Source organism: Microtus pennsylvanicus, chromosome 4 (genome assembly GCF_037038515.1).
Source record: "Microtus pennsylvanicus isolate mMicPen1 chromosome 4, mMicPen1.hap1, whole genome shotgun sequence".
In the NCBI taxonomy this organism is placed as follows: domain Eukaryota; kingdom Metazoa; phylum Chordata; class Mammalia; order Rodentia; family Cricetidae; genus Microtus; species Microtus pennsylvanicus.
The window spans coordinates 45,478,394-45,497,397 of NC_134582.1; the positions used below are offsets into that span (position 1 = coordinate 45,478,394).

At 36.5% G+C, this 19,004-nt stretch overlaps 1 protein-coding gene across 11 annotated transcripts in view; it reads right to left on the reverse strand.

Moving 5' to 3' along the window:
- Positions 1 to 19,004, reverse strand: part of LOC142847796 (protocadherin alpha-7) — a 207,052-nt gene that overhangs the window by 49,349 nt on the left and 138,699 nt on the right. The gene's annotated exons all lie outside the window — the stretch shown is intronic.

The following is a 19,004-nucleotide window of genomic DNA, read 5'->3' on the forward strand; positions in this document are numbered from 1 at the left end:
CAGCTTTCCCAGTTTTCTCATCTCTCCCCACGAAGGCTTGAAACTACAGCTCCCTGTGCAAACTCCATTCGCCGAAACATTGTTTTTTTTTCCCCCTCATCTCTCAGTATCCTTGTGCTACATACCTAGCCCCTTGGGTAACTTTCTAGCTATGTACTGGAAGGAAGCCCAGCGAGACCTGACACTTGGCATGCTTCCCCCTTGAGAGGACAAGCTGACCAGCGCCAACATATCCTCCTTCTTCCAACCTGCTACAAGCATTCACTAACAGCAGTCCACAACCTAACCTAGCTCTTCTAGCGAAGCTAGTTTCCCTCCCATCCCTGCCTATTTGTCCTCTTTGTTCCACCAAAGGTGCAGAGTGGGAAGTAATTTCCATCAAAATCTATTCCTGTCTCCTTTCTAAGGTCTCTGGCTTCTCCCTCTACTGCCTGTATCCTTCCCAAACACCCCCCAGTAGCTCTGTCTGTTTGCTGTAGTAATTTGATCTCAGGGAGCCTTAATCTCTCAAGAGCACAAATTGTAGACCTGGCCTATGTCCTCACCCATTACTTATTTCAGAAAACAAATGGCCTGTAAGTGGAATCAAGTTATAAGTTGTCAGGAAAAGTGACCTTTCTTCCCCTCAGCTCCTCCAGCCCTCACAGTCACTGCCACCAGTGCTCAAAGCCACTGGGTGTTGACCATGCATGGTCCTATGCCCCTGAAAAGATCACAGGCACTTAAGGAGGAGATAAAAGTGACAAGGACTTTGTGGTGCTTTTAGCAGAAGCCCCCAAGTGCTGTGCCTCAGAATTTGTCTTTCGGCCATATTACCGTCCAGCAAGAGTACCGGCTGAAATGTCCATTTTTGTTTTTCAGACTTCTAAACTCCAGCTAGTATTTACTCCCCCAGTGACCGAAAGAGCAAAAGAGCAGCAAAATTAGCCTCCTTTCCAGAGACTAAATGCTAAAAAGATGGTATTCTCTCTGTTTGGCACCACCGTGATTTCCTTTCTCACAGTATCATACTGAAGTTCCTGCCAACCTTACCAATGTTTGGAAAGTGATTGCTCAGACTGTCGCTAAGTGCCTCATTTACAAACATTTATATGAATTCATACTAATGCCTCAGTCACACCATTGTGCAATCCTTCCTTTTTTACCTTTAAGAATTCCAGTAAAAGCAGAATAAAACTGATTGGGAACACAAAATACAGAGGTAGTTGCACCTCTGCTAACGACCATGTGTCTTCTAACACCTAACTTTCAGCTTGCTTGTCTTAAATACAGAAAACAAAAATAAAATCCATGAGGCTGTTGTTATGATTAGAATAAGTAGTATGTTATTTGGACAGTATGTGACAAGCACACCGCTGTTGGTAGTGGTAGTGGTGTTTATTAAGAGTAACAACTGTTGGTATCAAATGGCATCTTGCCTAATCATCTGTATGCAGCATGACTCCTTAAAAACAGACAAGCAACTGTGATATTTAAGAAGAAAATGGTGGCTGGGGTCAGTTGAGTATACTCAAGGTCTAGTCTTTCCAAAGTTTTCAAATATTTCTAGAACTTATCCTGTATCTTAAAAACAAAAAGAAGCAACTCTCTTTCATTTCAACAACATATATGTACGTATGTATTTATGTATGTATGTATATATATATATGTCTTCTTTTTGTCTGTTTGTTTTATGTGTCTTTGTAAGCATCTGATACATGTGAGAGGCCAAAACACATCTCAGACCCCCTGGAGTTAGAGTTAGAAGTGGTTATAATCTACCCAATATAGGTAGATACTGAGGATCGAAGTCAGGTCTTCTGGAAGAGCTGTGAGTGCTCTTAGCCACCAAACCAGCCCCAGGAAAAACTTATACCCAGATATCTAGTAAAATTATTAATCACAAAATAAAATTGCTTCTAGATATAATTAATAAGAAGTGACATGATAAAAAAAAGAACCATAAGACAGAGTATTGTGTTTGTTTACCCCTGTGATAGACAAGAATTTCAAAATCATATTCCTCAATTATATTTCTTAATTATATTTGTAAAATACATCTCCCATGAGATCACTGAGCATGGCAACAAAACCCAATCACAACAGAATTGAGACTGCAAGAAAAATATTCAAACTCAGAAATTTCTCCTGATCCACATCAATTTTCCTTTATTACTGGCGGTAAATTATAAACCATTTTACTTTGAGTAACCAAACAGCTTGAGTTTGGGTGCATAGGGCAAACAGGATATACTGTCTAGTCACCAGTTTTATCAGGCTATGAATATGTGTCACAGAGAGGAAGATCTAATTTTCTTTTTCTTTTTAAGCTTTGTTGTTTTAAGACAGCTTCTTGCATAGCTCAGGTTGTCCTTGAGTTGGCTGTGTAGCCAAGGCTGGCCATGAACTCCTGATCATCCTAAACCGAACTCCCAAGTGCTAGAATTGTAGTCATGTACCACCATGCCTGGCCTCTAATTTTTATTTATAACTAGTGAATGAGTGCTCCCCTACAAACTAAGCATATATTACACAATAAAACTAATACGGACCCTCAAGAGGCAGAGGCCGCGAGCTCATGAATTCAAGGCCAGTAAGACACTGTTTCAAAAACTTTATCTTGTTAAGAAGGGACAGGACTCTTGATCTTCCTCTCTAGGGGACAACACTCTAAGTAAGTAAGTTTATGTCATTATGTGTATTAGTCTAAGGACTGGGAGGGATGGCAGTGTTTTCCGTATGAAATGATAGTGGAATTTTTTATCTATTCTTTACCCAGAAAGAATGTATTAAGAAAATGTTTGGGTTTAACAACTGGATTTTGGGAAGGGATCCTCTGAAACTTTAGTCCTGAGAAACTGATATGCTGTAGCTACGTGGTTGAGGCAGCTCATAATTGTTTAGAATAAACAAGAGACTCAAGCCATCTTAAGGTTATTAACAATAAAAAGGAAGCTAAAGGCTTGAGTCAAGCTTAATACCAACAAATGAAATTAAATTTGACTTCTCCACCAGTGTTCTCTACTGAGGTGACCTAATAAGAATCAGAGATTGAAGGCTGAACTTCATTAGGGGAAATCTTACATAAACCATTTATTTTCTTCATTTCATAAAATACAGTGGTTAAACAGAGCTTAAATCTAAGGTTAAGAGGAGAGAAAGAATAAAAGCAATAATAAAAGGTATGTGGAGACCAGAGACAGAAGAACCTAGAAGCTTTCAGACCAGATAGTGTGGACTACACAGAGCAGAAGAGACCTTTTCTTAACAGAGTGGAAATAGAGAGCTGACTCGCCAGGATGGTCCTGACTATCTATCTAGGTGTGCTGAAAGTATGCTGAGGCTTGAACACACGCATGCGCATGCATGCATGCGTGCACACTCTCTCTCTCACACACACACCAGTGTGTGCATGTGCACCCCTCTCTCTCTCTCTCTCTCTCTCTCTCTCTCTCTCTCACACACACACACACACACACACACAATAATAGATACATTCTAAATGATGTTTGATGCTTGAATGATCATTCAAGGCACTAAAACAACTTACAGATGGACCACAAAATGTTAATTTTTAAAAGTCTTTGAGTTTGATATAAATGCCTCCCACACCCCAAGATTACTGAAGTCATCACTGAATACTCAGAAATGAAGACATTCTTGCTGGGACCCACTCTAGCTCATCTGAAAACCAGTAACTTCAAACTAATCACACAGACCTAAAGTCTGTTTGTTTGTTTTTCTCCAAACCGGCATTTTGGGGTTTTCATTGATAGAATCATTGACGGGCAGGGGGGGACACAGTTTTCCTGAAATTCATGGAGAGTTTAACAGTTTCCTACTTACCCACAAAAAAACAGATAAAGTAAGAAAACAGCAGTACAGTATAGCTAAAGCGGTTTTCTATAATTCTTTGAATAGCAGTGCCAAAGGGGATTTATTAATGGAATGGTTCAACTTGGAGGAATTCTAATGAGGGATCTACCCTCTAGCGCATCCTCGTCAGCATTTTCTCAATGACTCAAGGCTAGTAGGCAGCAATGTACGGGCCAATCCAGAAGCAACTTGAACCCTTCTGGAACAAGAATTATGACTGTCTAAAACAAGATGCATCTTAATTCACAAAATTAGTACCAATATTTTGCTTGAGATTCAGTACATGCCCCCAATTCATAAGTTTGTATTTAAGCTGACTTCTGGCTTGCGTATTTCCCATTAAAACGTGCTCCAAGGCTCCATTCATCACTTTGGACCTCTTATTTTAATAGAAAGCCTTGTTTGGCCCCGTTTCTCCTTTGCAATTCTTGGGATTTAGCCACAGAATAAAATAAAGAGGGAAGTTGGCACTAAAGAACACTCTTGTTCCTAAGTGGGGTTTAGCCAAAACAGTCATTGATTTCCATGAATAGACAGACAGAGAGACAGTAGGTCAACAGACAGGCAATAACACAGATGCGTAGATATGGATGCTATTGGGCTTCCAGATAGCAATAACTGTTGACTTTTGGGGTTCCATTTATACCTCAATTCTTCAAGAGTTGACAGTTTATCACTTCTGCACATATCTAAACTCATTTAGTTCTCATAAGATCCTAATGAGGTTGGCATTGTTGTAGAAACTCAATTACAAAGAGGCAAAGGAATTTATCAGACTCTCCAGAAAGCTTTTTTCCTCCCAGGCCTCTTTTCCTCCTCAGAAGAATCTTTCCTTGCATTTTTGTCTATTTGTGTTTTACTCGAGCGGGGTCATGTGGAAGATTTTTACTTGAGTTTTTGAGGAACTTTCATAGGGAATGTCTGGTGGCTAGAGTAACTCATTCCCACCATTGGTGTCCAAAGGTCCCACTTCGTCCTCAGCTAGGTCAGCATGCTGTCATTTTGTTGCTTAGTGACTCTCTTCAGACCAGATAATATGGAGTCTCAAGGTAGTTTGTATTTGCATTTCTACGATGGCTAGTAAAACTGAATGTTTTTCCGTGTTTTTTGGCCATTTTTATGCCATATTTTGAGAAATGTTTGCTTAAATCATCAACCCATATGTTGATCAGGTTTTATTTCTTGTTTAGGTTTTTCTTTTTTTTAGTTTTTTTTTGTATATTCTAGATATTACACCTCTGTCAGTCGTATAGCTTGCAGAGATTTTGTCCCATTCTGTAGGCTGTCTCTTCATTGGATTAACTGTTCCCTTTGCTGTAGAGATTTTTAGTTTAACAAAATCTTTTTTTATTCATTTTTTTGCCTTTCCCTGCCAGGTACCTCTTATCTTCTCCTTTTCTGTATTTGTCATTTTGTTTTGTGGTTTGGGTAAATTGAGTTTTATTTTGGAGGCATTGCTTTATTTATATATTTGGGGGAGGATATCAGAAATTGAACCCAAGGCCTTGCACATACTAGGTAAATGCTCTACTACTGAGTTCTGTTCCAGACTCCTGTACCTCATCATTTTTAGTAATCTAACATCTGTCCACTACACACACATCTCCAACAGGAATCTTATTATTACTCAGAAACTATTCATTTTAAGTATTTTACATAGAATCCTATGTAAGCTATTTTTCACATTTATAAACTTCTTTTTTAGAGACCTCATTACGATCTTCTGTATATATACTTATATTTTATATATACATATATTTATATCTGTTATATACACATATATACCTATATTTAAACAAAATATATTTACCAAAATCATGCTATTAAAATGATTCATCTTCTATAAGCCAAACTCTTCTTATACTCTCTGCCCTTGCTAAAAGCAGTATTTTCCCACTTGAAATATTCCATGTAAGTACTGGGGTTTTGCACATGACTTTGATTTTTCAGGTATAAATTCCACTCATGTTCCTAGTGATGGATTTGACTATAATTCATTTAGCAGTTATGCATACAGCAGAGGAAAGAAGATAAAATATAAGTCATCAAAATTAGCCAAGGTAAAATGAATTTAATTTTCTATGAATATTAAAAGATATCTTGAGACATTTTGATGAGATAATTACCTTAACAAAGCTCATTTTGTTAAAGGTGTTTAGAAATAACATTCATATTCTTCCATATTACTTTTCATTTCCATTCTTTTCTTCCACAAGGGAATAAAGTGCACTGTACTGAAAAGATTGAGAAGAAAACCATGGTGTGATTCTGTGAGCATCACTGAACCAATGGTCTCAGAAGTCATCACGCTGGGTGCATCCTCAACACCATGCCTCAGCTGGTGTCAACTTTAACTAATCCTAGTATAAGAGGAAAAATGTACAAAACTTCCAAATAAATCAATATTTTATGATTTCTCTTTGTCTCAATATACTGGCCTATTCTCCAGTAAAGTCAGAGAATACAAGATAACATGGGGGTAGCTTCACTAAAACATCAAAGTTGAAATGGAAGAGTTGGGTACTTGAACTTGATTTCAAGTAGCTGTGGGTGGAAGTTTCACTTTCCTTCTCTCTAATCCAGTATCACATCTATTATAGCAGCGTCACATTCGGATCTTAATATCCTCCGTAATGAAATTTTCATCATAGCCTCCTGTGACTGACATCCTGTAGTACTCTCAGGCTGAACCAATGCATCTGTGATCCGATTGTCGTAAGTTCATTTGGAATTCTAACCATGTATGAAACATTTATTGGTGCATAAATCAGTGCGCACACAGGATGTATTGGACAGCCATGACACATGGGCTGTGTGGATTAGTGTTTCTCAACCTGGCAAGAGTTGTGGAGTAAGAGAGATTTTTAAATCATGCTTTCCAGGGCCCATAGGGACACCTGATAACCTGTTAAAAATATAACAACAATTCTGATAAAGTTAAGCTACATTTCCTTTGATTTATTTTTATTTTTTCCTGTTTTTCTATTTATTTTGGTCCAACAGTATTTAGAAATTTACCCAAATTCAACTTATTTAATTCTTTTAAGCAGTAAAAATTAAAGCCTTTTAAAGTTTTGTTTCTTAGTTGGGAGGTGGTGGCACACACCTTTAATCCCAGCACTCAGGGGTCAGAGACAGGCAGATCTCTGTGAATTCAAGGCCAGCCTGGTCTCCAAGAGCTAGTTCCAGGATATCCAGAGTTACACATAGAAATCCTATCTTGAAAAAAGGGGAAAAATCATTTCTTGGTATTGACAAATCTCTCCAGGCTTTAATCCATGAATATGTAAATATATCAACATATATTTAGCCCAATGTTAATGATCATCTCAGCTATTGTAAAGATGTTGCTAAGAGGCTTTCTTAAATCTTAGGTTGCCACAAACCTTCAATTTGTACAAGATGCATTATCTGTAGAACACAAGAACAGTAAGTACAGGAGTTGGAAAGACTGCTCAGTGCTTAAGAGCACAGTGGGCTGCAATTCCAGAGGTCCTGGGTTCAAGCCCATCACCCACATGGCAGCTCACAACCATCTGTTACTCCAATAGAAGGGATTCCACATCCTTTTCTACTCCACAGACAATAGACATGCATGTAGTATACAGAGCAGGCAAAACATCTGTACACACAAAACAGAACAATAAATTATTTTCTAAAATGAGTGCAGTGAAATATGTCTTATCATACTAAATTCTTTTCCTATATATTCAAACTTATAAAATTAAATTTGTAAATTAGGCAAGTAAGTGATCAACAGCAAAAGTATAATAATAAAATAGGACAGATGTAACAATACTCTGCATTAAAAGTCTCCACCTCAAGCCTGACAGTGGTGTCATATACCTTTAATCCCAGCATTTGGGAGACAGAGACAGGTAGAGCTCTGTGAGTTTGAGACCAGCCTCATCTACAGAGCAAGTTCCAGGACAATCAATGCCACACAGAGAAACCCTGTCTTGAGAAAACAACAAAAAAAGTCTCTACCTCTTGGATGTCTTCTTGTTCTGTATTGTATTTTTTAGTCCACAGCTGACAACAGGAAAATGAAGCTAAGACAATGAAGCCACAGATGAAGAAAGAAATTTTTACCCAGTTTTATTTTCAAGTTCTCCGATAGTTGTTTGATGCATTTTAAACGTTATTTATTATGCAGTGTGTGTATATGCTGTGTGTATGTGTGTCCAAAAAAAATTACTGTTAACAATGGCCGCCCTAGTGTATGTTAAAACACCAGAGTTCCCCCTGTGATCTTTGAAAATACTAACAGATCTCTCCTCCTTTCATCAAGAGGCTACAATCTGTTGTCTCTTTTTTGAGCTTAAATATACTGGATTTAGCTTCAGACCTCAACTTTTAAAACTTAAATATTTCACTTATCCCAGCATCAAATCTAAGAGTTTAAAAAGTATCTACCTAAAAGTTTGAAGGACTGGAGAGTTAGGAAGGAGCACAGATTTTTAAAGATACAGACTTTGACGCTACTGGGTATATAATAAAAATTATTTCAAACTGTAATCCATTAGTTAATTGAAATGAAATAAATTCAAACAAATGGGCTGAATTTGTCAGTGATCGTTTAGGTATTATTAGGTTATGAAGCTTCTGTTGAAGAAAACAAAATGTGATAAACATGAATATTTTTTTCTATACTATGAGTAGAAATTTTGTAGATAAATCCCAAGTCAATGAATTATCTCAATTACAACAGACAGGCATGATAAAAGGTGTGATATTTGCAGAAGCATTTTGGTATGCCTGCATAAAATTTAAATGTGAATTATTCTATTTAAAAAACTCTCAGAGGGGGTGCTGGAGAGATGGCTCAGAGGTTAAGAGCATTGCCTGCTCTTCCAAAGGTCCTGAGTTCAACTCCCGGCAACCACATGGTGGCTCACAATCAGGGAAATGCAAATCTAAACTACTTTGAGATTTCACCTCACCCTAGTAAAAATTGTTGAGACCAACAAAATGAGGGACAACTAATATTGGCAAGAATGTGGGGAAAGGAAAAAAATTGTGATCATGGAATTTAAAGGTAAATTTAAGGAGCTAGAAAATATTACCCAGACCCAGAAAGGTAAATACTGCTGGTTCCCAGCTCTGATCTTAATGTGTAACCTGGAGTAACCACAGAAACCAGGAATCTGTGGAAGAAGGGGCTCTAGAGAGAACAGTAGAGCACCACACTAAAGTGGAAATGGGGAAAATGGTAAGAAAGGGCTCTTTAATTGGGGAGGAGGGATGGACCACAGCTATAGAGAGCAGTTGGTTGCTGTCCAGATGCTGAAGGTAAATCCCTAATGCTGAAGACACCACATTTTGGACACAAGAATTGGAGGACTCAAGCTGGATATGACTTGAAAGTTCCCGCTCTGAGAACTAACTCAAAGTCCTTGAAGGTGTGATACAAGCTTCTGGGGGGGAAACGGTCAAAGTATAAACTTTCTTTCTTTCTCTCTTTCTTCCTTTCTTCCTTCCTTCCTTTCTTCCTTCATTTATTTATTTATTTATTTATTGGTTTTTCAAGACAAGGTTTCTCTGTAGCTTTGGAGCCTGTCCTGGGACTAGCTTGTAGACCAGGTTGGCCTCGAACTCACAGAGATCCACCTGCCTCTGCCTCCCAAGTGCTGGGATTAAAGGTGTGCACACCACCGCCTGGCAACACCAGTTTCATAGAAGGAATTTGAAGTGTACCTTCTGTTCCTATTATTCTATTATTTTTTGGTTATAGATCTTTTCTGAAAGTCTGATCTAATTCTGCTGTGTATCCATCTGGGTTTGGACATCTGTTAGTCATTAGGGTTTTTAAATCACTTTACTGATCTCTTTACTTATTATGGGTCAATTTAAGTTGCTGATTTCTTCTTAATTTAAATTTGGTGGTTTGGATGACTCTAGAAATTTATTCATTTCTTTTTGGTTTTCTGACTTAATGGAATATTGGTTTTTAAGGTGTTTCCTTATATTTTTCCTATTTCTGTCAAAAATATAATTATAATTTTGATAGAGGTTACACTGAATCTATAAATTGTAGAATATAGGCAACTAACAATATTAAGTCTTCCATGAACATTGGATATCTTTCTATTTATTTGGGACTTCTCTTTCTTTCATTCTTTTCATTGTACCAATTTTCAGCTACTTGGATGAATTTGCTCCTATACATTATAAATTTATTTTTTTTGTATCGCAATTATTTATTTAGTTACTTGTTTATTCATTTTTATGCAGTCCTTGGAAATTGAACCCAGGGCCGTGCACATGCTTGGAAAATGTTCTAATACTGAGCTTCACTCCCAGGCCATTTTTATTATTTTTATAGCTATTGTAAATAATATTTTAAAATTTATTTTTCAGATATGTTCTTTGGGTATTTGTGTGTCCTATAACTTCACTGAATCATACTGATTAACTTTTAACAGGCCTTTTTTGTAGACGTTTAAATGTATTTAATATCATCATGTCTGCAAACATTTACAATTATATACTCAATATTTGAGTAGAAAAAAGTGAATCTCAATCTTACCTCAAACCATTCACAAAAAAGTAAACATAAAGCTAAAAGGTAACACTGATCAGTACTAGAAAAAAATATAACACCTGGCTAACTTGGGGTAGGAAATGTCTTTCAAGTAAAGTCATAAATCAAAACACAGAAAGAATAATTTATATTGATTAAAAATTTTAAATTTGCAGGCTAAGATATAGCTAAATGGGAGAGCACTTTTCCTAGCATTTGTGAGCCATTGGTTTGATCCCCAACAATGAAAAATAAAACAAAAGAAAATTAAAACTTCTGGCTTTCAAAAAATATAGTACAAACTAAGTATTTACAACACATATATCTTATATAAGACTTGTATATGTAAAATGGAAACAGAGGTAGAGACCCACATTGGAGCACTGGACTGAGCTCCTAAAGTCCATTTGAAGAGTGGGAAGATTGAGAATATGAGCAAAAAGGTCAAGACCACTATGGGTACACCCACTGAAACAGTTTACCTGAGCTAATGGGAGCTCATCAATTCTAGCTGGACTGGGAAGGAACAAGCATAGGACCAAACTAGTCCCTCTGAACGTGGTTGACAGTTGCATGGCTGGGGCAGACTGAGGGGCCACTGACAGTGGCACGAGGATTTATCCCTACTGCTTGTACTGGCTTTTTGAGAACCTATTCACTTTGGATGATACCTTGCTCAGCCTAGATATAGTTCAAGGCCCTTCCCCAAAGCAATGTGCCTTACCCTGATAATTGGATGGGGGTAGGGTGGGAAGGTATGTGGAGAGAATGGGAGGAGGGGAGGGAATAGGAACTCGGATTGGTATGTATAATGAAAAAAAAGAAGTTTGTTTTCTTTTTAAAAATAAATAAAGATGATATTAAAATTTGGGAAAAAAGATAGATGGGGAAAGGAAATCCCCATTTTTCATCTACGTGATGTCACTCATTGGAATGTAGATCATTTACTATCTTTGGAAATTCTGGAGACGTACTACTTCTTTGTAATGTTTCTGTACTTTAGATGTAAAACCTACTGATGTTATAAACAGAAGAAGAATCTTCAAATACAGACATTTCATTTCTTCTGGTCTTGATTTCACAATAGACTTCTGAAAACCACTAATAAACCTGATGGACTGGAGACTCTTTAGCCGTCAGTTTGAAAGCTCCCGAATTTAATAAAATTAGTCTGAGTATTTACTACCTTCAAAACAGTATATCTAAAGAACTATAGATGAAATGTTGGCTAGTTTTAAAATAAACTCTAGTATAAAAATAATGCAATTCAAAGCGGAGACAAATATATGAAGCATATGAGAGCTGAAATATGCCTAAATTACATATAAAAATTTACAATTCATCACTCTGCTCACCTAAATAGGTTGAATAATGGATCTCATAGGTAAAAATAAGAGCACAGACTGCCTTCAGCTTGACTCTTATCACACAGAAGGTAAACTTTATTTGGCAGTAGAAACTGATATGAATAAAATATTTGTGAACCCAGTGATGACAGATGAAGAAGGACAGTGCATAAGGCTCAGAGCTGAGGAATCTGTGCTATGTTCTTCACAGAGATACAACCAGATCTATTTGATTTTTTAGTTGAACAGAAGGCAAAAGGTGTCATAGTCAAAAATTATAGTTGCTGTACTTTCTCCAAGACTTATAGTAACTTCTGATGACAAAGGTGTTTGGGAGATACATTTAATCTTGAGCACATAAATAATTAACTGTCTTGCTCAGACTCTTGTTAAAAGCTTTGGTGGAGATACAGACTACACCTTCCTTTTTAAGAGAAGAAGCCAAAAGTAATGACCTCTTTCTACTCCATGTCATACACTGAGCAGGAATCAAACATTATGCCCCTTTATAACTGCTTAGGTATCTGTATTATTTCTGGTTACTGAGTTAAGGAATAGAGGCGAACTGGCTTAGACCTAATACAAAGTATTTTTAGTATTTTCCGAAACATTTCCACACACGGTTACCAAAGACAAATTCATAACCCACAAGTATTACAGAAGTAGAGAAGACCACACTCTTCTAAATCATAAAGGTGTTTCTCTCCTTATCAGCTCTCCTCACTGGCATTTTCTCCACTGTCAACTAGCTATATGTTTACTTCAGTCTTTTTATCTTTAAAACTTATTTTTTAATTTTGCAATGACATCACAATAACCACACCAATGAATACTTCAGAGACCTCTTCTTGCTTGATTTTTTTAAATGACCTACATTTGCAAGCAACTCTAATTCTTCAGGATTCCTCTTGAAATTTGTGTCAAGTAACCTTTGAGAACTCCCCTACAGCTCCTACTGTTTCAGCTCTGTTGGAACATGAACTTTCTCTCTCAGATTTTAAAGTGTTTTCCTTACAGTTTGGTCTTACCTGCCTCACTTTATATATTGTTCATGATTCCATACGCACTTCAGTTTCCAGGGTCACCTTAATGCAGATGACTCAAAACATGTCCTCAGAATCCCACCTTCCTTGGATAAACATTTCCAAAACTAACATATCATTTCTATGAACCTCGGTAAGATCTACTTATTCTCTTACTAATCTGTCATTTCTCCTCTTTATATCACACCACGTTCTTATCTCCTGGAATCAGTTTAAATCTCCATGGCTGGCTACTTGTACGTACTAATAGTGACCTAATTTATTTTCCTCCACTCCGTTTCTAAACAACAGAAACTACACAATATTTCTAGTAATATCCTTGCAAAGTTTAACTCCGGCAGGAGAATGTCTACACTTCAAATCTTCTCACTTTCTTCTGTGTGAGTATGTTCTGTGTGAATGTACACTCACAGTTGTGTGGCACACATATAGAGGTCTCTGTCCTTATTCTGTCCCTTTGTTATCTTTCCACTTTGTACACCAGGCTGGGCAGCCCACCGATCTGTGGGAGTTCTGACTCTGCCTCCCATCTTCCAATAGGAACACTAGGACTACAGACATTTCATGAGTTCTGGGAATTTGAACTCAGCTCCTCACACTTACACGACAAACACTTCCATTCATCGAGCCATCTTCCCACCACTCTGTTTAATTACTCCTTTCTTTCTTTCTTTCTTTCTTTGGTTTTTAAAGACAGGGTTTCTCTATGTAGCCCTGACTGTCTTGGAACTTGCTCTGTAGATCAGGCTGACTTTGAACTCACAGAGATCCACCTGCCTCTAATTCCTGAGTGCTGGGATTAAAGGTGTGTGCCACCACTACCTGATTTATATGATTAGTCTTAAAAGTAAATTTTTTGTCAAAATAAAATAACAATCCCATTAAAATTTTTATTGACACAAGAACAAACACAACTAATTCAGAGAAAATATATTTTGGTAATATTTAACCTAAGAGCACATTATAAAAGATTTTAAAATCTTTTCAACAAAAATTTCACTTTTCCTTCATTATCATTAAAGCAATTTCTAGATTTTTATGTTTCTTGTTTTTTGAGAAAAAAATCACTTTGCCATTTATTATTTTACATGAGAAAATATAAAAACTATAATTATTTAGATTCTCCACACTCAACCTGTCACCTTTATATGATTTGACTCAAGACAATTCAAGTTATTTTTTTGATCATCTTATTTGGATTTCCCAAGTATGTGACTTTCCATTCTTGTTGTCTATAGATATTAACATAAACATAATTTTAGGCAACCATTTCATTTTGGAAACAAGCCAAATTATTGCAGACAAATTGCACATAGTCATTAAAACTATTCCTATAAGCTGGGTGGTGGTGGCGCATACCGTTAGTCCCTTTCTGCACCCAGAAAGCAGAGGCAGATGGATATCTGTGAGTTCAAAGCCTGGTCTACAGAGTGACTTCCAGGACAGCCAGAGATACACAGAGAAACCCTCTCTTGGGAAATAAAAGGGAGGGGGACTATGCTGACAGTTTTTTATTGCTCAAATGTAAAATGCTACATTTCCTTAAATTTACTGTATTTAATAATGAATATACATTAACTTTATAATAATATACCATATGCTTATGAATGATTTTAATTATTTTTAAATATGCATGGAAAACTTTAAAGAGATACATAAATATATCACTATAATTGTGCTTGATCTTGGGATTACAGATGGGTTTTTTTTCCTACTAAATGTCTATGATGTAGCTGTGGTACATTTTAAGGGGAAAGTGGCTTTGAGATCATTTCATCCTTATTGGCTCTCCACCGTCTTAGGATAAAACCTAAAACCCTGAGGACTGCATTGAAGGATCATCTAAATCTTATTTTTTGATATCTAGCCTCAACTTCCATCTTGATTGGAAATATTTTATGTCAAGCAAAGCCACAAATACTACTTTAATAAAGTTTGGCTAAATGAAAATTTTAAGTAAAAGCTATTTTGTTCAATAATTAAATAATCATTATTATTAAATTATTTTTCTCAAATTTAGAAGAAATATAAATCTCCCTATCAAGGTTTAGAGAAAATTAAGGTACTCATCTTCAAGGAAAATGTAATTCAGATATTTTAGGACATACATAAAAGCACTTCGATGTTACATAGATGTTAGTCTGCTGGTGATAGAACTTACGGTAGGGAATCTCAAGTAATGGCAACCTAAATTATTCACATCAGCCATCCTACTGAAAGCACAGAAATGTTCTGGATTAAATATTAAATCTTAAAAAGGACTGGAAGCCTGACAAGACAATGGGGGAACTGCAGGACAAATCTGGGGTGACCTAACAATCTTAATGAGTTGGGAAACCTATAGGTTACAACAATGCCCAGGCTGGCAAAATGTTCCCACTGGTGCATTAGTGGTGTGAGGTTTATAGGTATAATCAGCCAATTTCTGATTGAATTTAAGGCCTGCTCAACAAGGAAACGCATACCTGGCATTGCTATTGGAGCAAAGAACTTGTGGCTAGGAAGGTCATAGGCCATAGCTCATACACACCTTGAATTTCAGGATTTGGGAAGCAGATGGATCTCTGTAAGTTCAAGGCCACCCTGGGCTACACAAGACCAATGCCGGAACAAATCCCGGTGGTGGTGGCTCACACCTATAATCCCAGGCCTAGGGAGTCACATGCCCTTAATCCCAGCACTAGAGGGAATATAAAATGAGAGGTGAGAGAGGCTGTCTATTTAGTTTGCGGTTGTCCAACCTTGGTAAGACTCTTTAGTGGCTTGACTGCTTTGCTTCTCTGGTTTTCAGGTTGAACCCCAATTTCTGTCTCTGGGTTTTTATTATTTGTTCTACAGCAGAGGCAGGTGGATCTTTGTGAATTCGAGGCTAGCCTGGTCTATATAGTGAGTTCCAGGACAGCCACGGCTATATAGAGAGATCTTGTATGTATATATAAAAAAATAGGAACACAGAAAGGTGGGTAGTAAAAGTGGGATCTGGGACAAATTGGAGGAGAGGGAATATTACCAAAATACATTATAGAAAATTCTCAAAGAACTGATAAAAATGAGGAAATAGAAAGACAACAAATGCTGCAGAGATGTGAAGGAAAAAGAACCAGTGTCCTCTGTGGGCGGCAGTGTAAACTGTACAAGCACTATGGGATCTGATGTAGCGGTTTCTCAAAAAGCTAAAAGTAGAAGTACCATACAATCGAGCTGTCCCACTTCTGGGAAAACACTCAGAAGAGCTCCTGCCCATCCACGCTCATCACTGTTCGTTCACAATAGCTAGGAAATGAATCAGCTGATGAATAGATAATGGAAATGTAGAACATACACACAGTGGAACTTTGTTCAGCTATACAGGGAAATGAGATTATGAAAATTTCAGGAAAATGGATGGAATTAGAAAATATTATACTAAGTGAGGTAATGCAGGCCCGGAAACACAAATGCTTATCTTTCCCCTTATATGTAAATTCTGGTGTTGAATCTTTAAGTTTATGTATTTAATTTAAAAAAAATTGTAGAGTTTGGAAAACTTAAAAGGGCCCATGAGAGTTAGAGGGGAAAGGTCTTAGGGAGAGAGGGGGTGCAGTACCTGAGGTTTAAGGTCTAAACTGGGATGAGGTAGAGGAAAAATGAGATGGTGGTGGTGGTGGTGGTGCTGGTGGTGGTGGTGGTGGTGCTGGTGGTGGTGGTGAGATTGGTTAACCAAATCAAAGGATGTTTGAAAAGTCCCCATAGAAACCCACTGCTTTGTAAGCTAATATAAAGATAGTTTTTAATTAAGTGGTTTTAAAGCCACATAGTTTATGGCATTTTGTTGTAGCAACCCAAATGGACCAAGACAAACTCTTTCAAAGAGTTAAAAAGAACGTCACCTGTCTCAACTTATTTTATGAGGCCAGTATGACATTGATAGAAAACTCCGACAGAGCATTATAAGAATGGAGAGCAACAATCAATTTCTATAAACATAGATTTAAAACTTTTTAAGAAAAATAGTAAAAAAAACTAAAGTCGATGATATATAGGAGGATAATGTATCACAACCAGCCTGAATTTACCCTAAGTTTGGTTTGAATTTCAAACAAAGCAATATTGAATTAGTATGTCAATAATAAATCAATCTGAGTTGTTATATAAATAAATAAATAAAATGATAAAAAACCATATGACCTCAATTCACAACAGAAAAATATGTGACTCAGTTAAGATCCATTAATGATTTTTAAAATTCTTGGTAAACTAGAAAAAACACAAAATCTCCTTTATCTGGTAAAGGGCCTTTGAAAAAAATCAGACAACATATTTCATAATAAATATTAATTTTTTTCTCTGAGATTAGGAATAAGGTAAAACTACCCATTATCATCATTTCTATTCAGAATGATGATAGATTTCATTATTAATACCTTAAAGCAAAATATATGTTTAGAAGGTAAATAAATAAAACAAGTTAGTATTACTTGGAGATAGTATGATAGTATGTGTAGAAAACTCTAAATAGGGGCTGCAGAGATGACTCAGTGTTTAGGACTTACTGCTCTTTCAGAGGACATGTGTTTGACTCCCAGCATCCACATGATGGCTTACCTCCATCTGTAACTCTAGTTCCAGGGAATTCAAATACTGTGGGCTCCAGGCACATACATCGTAAGACATATATACAAGCAGAACACCCATCCACCGAAAATTATTTTAAATAAAAGTTAAAAATTTATTTTAAAAATAAAAATCTGAAATAATAAAACTTTAGGCTAAATTTGACAAACTAAAGTTGGCAAAGATGTTAGTACAAAATAATGTGAAAATCAGTTTTATTTCCAAATACCTATAAAGAAGAATTATAAAATAAAAAAATTAGCAACCATGTGAGTAGCTCAACAATGTCAGTTATGTAATAAAATTTGTGCAATAGTTCTTCACGCACACTTATGCAAACACAGACAAATACTGAGAAAATAAGGGAAATAATCAAAAGAATTTGCTTTGTGAATAAACTGAATTCCTCACTGTTGCTGTTAAACCCAATGTCTTTATAGATTAAAAGTCATGAATAAAATATTGTCACTATGAGCCCAATTGTCTATAGGTTCATGTAATACCAATTAAACTCAAAGCAAGGCATTTTTGGTAGAAATGCATTAAGCCTATTCTATAGTTTATATAAGAAAAGAGAAAGGCCAAAAATAGCTAAATTAATCTTGAAGTGGGAGAACTTATACAACTGCACAACAACACAAATTTAAACCGACTATATTTAACACAGGATAAGACCGGCACAAGAATAGACAAGAAGAAAAATTAAACATAGAAGTGTCTGGAAACAGAACCAACGTTTATGGACACTTGGCTTATAACAATGTAAGCACTAAAAAGTGCATAGTAAAAGGGGGACCCTTTTGAATTACACCAATTATATAGTGTTGAGACTATATAAAATCCAACTGAGTTGACACTGGAAAAATGGATATTGACTCTCTCATTATGCCTTACTCTAAAAACAGCACCGGATAATTTAAGATCTAAATGTTCAAGTTAAGACAGGAAAGCTTCTGGAACTTACCACCTAAATGTAGCCATTTAGATTTAAGCTTTATTAAAATTTTCCACATTGAGCAAAATAAGTTAAGTAAATGAAAAAAATGTGCTTTGTGAAAGAACTGAATTCCTCACTATTGCTGATAAACCTACATTCGTATAAAGTTAATAAATACCTTAATAAAATAGTGTCAGTAGAAGTCCATAGATTCAATGTAATGCCAATTATATCAACTTAATCCTATTATTTGGCCAATCAAATTTCAAGTATGTATGCTCAGTAACTATACATCTGATAAAAAGCAGATAGAGAAAAAAAAGTCAACGTATTTGAAAGTTCTGATGAATAGGAATAGTCTTGCAGATGAGGAGTCATAGTAGCTTCATAACTTTGAAGCAAGCTACTTTTGCTTTTAAATAACAGAAGGGAAGCTGTCAAAAGGGCTCAGTCTACATAAAATGCTCACTGGGTAAGCATGAGGATCTGAGTTGAGAACCCGGAACCTATAGAAAAGTAAGGCACAGTGGCAGCAGCACCCATGACAACAACCCAGTGACCGTTACAAGAAAACGGGCGCCTCGTCAACTGCTGGGCTTCAGGTTTAGTGATGGACTCTGTCTCCAAAACCTAAGTGGAGCGCAGTAGAAGAAGACATCCAACTGCAACCTCTGACCTCCATATGTGCACATGCACATACAATACAT